General features: G+C 51.7%; 1 pseudogene; it reads right to left on the bottom strand.

Moving 5' to 3' along the window:
- Positions 1-370: 370 nt before the first annotated feature.
- On the bottom strand, positions 371-1076 carry LOC146197329 (peptidyl-prolyl cis-trans isomerase NIMA-interacting 1 pseudogene; annotated as a pseudogene).
- Between the last annotated feature and the right edge of the window lie 1322 nt (positions 1077-2398).

Here is a 2398-nt window from a genome sequence, read left to right as displayed (position 1 = left end):
CTCTCTTTACTCGAAGCATCATTCACCGCCACGTTCGCAACAAATGCGTACCAGAATGCGGCACTCAGGCTTTTTACCACTTTAGTCTCCAAACTGTCTCGTAATTTTTTTCGTTAGTTAGAACCGAACAATAAGCGGTCCGGTTAATGATTAAAATATACTGAAATAAAAAAATAATACAAATTTATTAAAAGATTAAGTACAGTATAAAAATACCAACACCGATGCCAGCTAGCCGCTTGTAAATCGCTCGCATTTATTTAGGGAAATTTTATTCGCATTGTCTGACCTCTGCATGTCTCAACAAAAAAACATTAGTGTAGCTGAAGAAGAAGATGAAGCTAAAACGTATGATGCAAGTTTGAACCGGTTTATTTAATGCTGGATAATAATACAGTGTCAAACATGAAACAAGGTTGGCATAGCAGGCAAGACATGTAGACGCGAACTAGAGCTGTCGGCACCGTAGTTATCTGGAAAGTCAGTACCGGCAATAAGTGGGCCATTGCAACAAAGTATGTGTCCACGATGCAGCAGCAAGGGAAACCAGTCGAAAGGTTCCCCAAGGCCATGTCCCCGGCCACAAGGATTCTTCAGGCAGTCCTCAGTATGATGTGGACGCCCGATTCGGTGAAAACTGGCTCAGACAGTTCACCTACTTGAAGTGCGAAGGCGGCGTCTTCGAAAGGTTTCTGCGTAGCGCCTCGGCCGAATATACCCAGGTCACCCTTCTTCTTCGCCGAGCTGCAGTCGCTGTACTTTCTGGCCAGCTCGTCGAAGGTCGCCTTGCCAGTTGCGACGTACTTTCGGTAGGTTCTGACAAGGGTGAGTGCTTCATCTCTGGTCCGGGTGATCACAGATTCACGCCAGGAAGAGGGCCGACGTGAGTCACGGTGCTTGACGAGCAGGTGCGAGCACTGCACCGTTTCCTGAGGCTGCGGTTCCAAAGGCGCAGCCTGTGCGGCTTCAGTTGGGATCTCCCACTGGGTTTCATGCGTCAGTAGGTTAATGTAGTAAGGCTGACCTGTAGATTGGCTCAGTCGGCGTTCCCAACCGCGCGGCAAATTGTCTGCCATTTTAGCAACTGTATGCTGCTCTATAGATATACTGCGGAAAAAGAACTCACCTGGCAGAGCTCAATTCTCAAAATGACGCTGGGAGAAAGTGGCGCTGCTGTCGCAAACGAGGGTCGCCGAGTTCGTTATCATATCTAACTGCAAGGTCTTGATATGTTTTCCTAGCTACATTTTTACACATTTCGACTTTAGCTTTCTTTTTTCTTGCCGAGGGAACCAATATTTTAGCGTTTCACTGACTTTTGATGTTTTAGAGCGCAGCCCTTTGGCGCCCGTTTCTATGTTTCTCGTCATCGCCGTCGGTATCGCCGTTGTCCCTCGTAACTAGAGTTACTTTACTCGTAACCAGCCGTTGCCTTGGGCACTGTAGCCCGGCAGCGCGCTGCCTTATCTCTCTAGCTGCGCGCGCTCCTGGCGTCATTTCTCTACCACGCCCAAGACGAAACGCATAGCCGCCGCCGTTCGCAACTGTGTGTGTACAATCTACGTGTACTCCCCCCCCCCCCCCCCCCCCCTCCTTCCTGCCCTCTTCGTCCGCTGCGGCGAGAGCGCGATCGCGCGGTGTTCTCCAGTTACCAAAGCGCCGGCCCGTCGTCAGCGGACCACGGAGCGTGCAATCAAGCCGACACGCAGAACCACGTTCACATGACTCACTAGCAGCGTCGCTGCGTGTGAGGCATCCGTCAGTCACTGCCAGGTCGCTGCTACCTCTTTGCCGCGCAACGTTCCTACGCGCCCACGCGCTGTTGTGTTGTTGTTGTTGTTGTTGTTGCGGCTGTAGGAAGAAGGAAAATAAAATGCACGGGCCTGCTACTGGCTCTGTAGCTGAGCCACCTCTGCTGCCTCGTGCAGACAGAAGAGATAATTAATAATTGGTTCACAGGAAGGGAAAGGCGCAGTAACTGTCACACTTGCTCTGTGGACACCCGAACCGCGCCGTAAGGAAAGGGAGGAGGGTGGGAATGAAAGTGGAAAGAGAGAAAGAGGGACCGTAGTGGAGGGCTACGGAGTATTTTCGACCACCTGGGGATCTTTAACGTGCGCTGACATCGCACAGCACACGGACGCCACTTCGTTTATAGAGAAGAAAGAAATAGAAGAGGGAGAGAAAGACGCGCGCCGCACCATTGAGGCTGAATCGCATGCACGCGAAAACTCACGCGAACGCGAACGCGACGGCGGCACGCGTCGCGCGAAGCCTTCGCGCGAACAGAAATGCATGTGTCGCTTGGCGCGTCGCTCGGATCTGCCGAAATAGAAAATTTCGCTCGTTCGCCCGGAAGTAACCGTACGTCACTGCCGCTCATTTCGCATGCTTTCTT

The sequence above is a fragment of the Amblyomma maculatum genome, chromosome 3, assembly GCF_055883805.1.
Source record: "Amblyomma maculatum isolate TAMU_Amacu chromosome 3, ASM5588380v1, whole genome shotgun sequence".
Taxonomy (NCBI): Eukaryota; Metazoa; Arthropoda; class Arachnida; order Ixodida; family Ixodidae; genus Amblyomma; species Amblyomma maculatum.
Note: the sequence above shows the minus strand (reverse complement) of the source record. Positions and strands in the feature narration are given on the sequence as shown.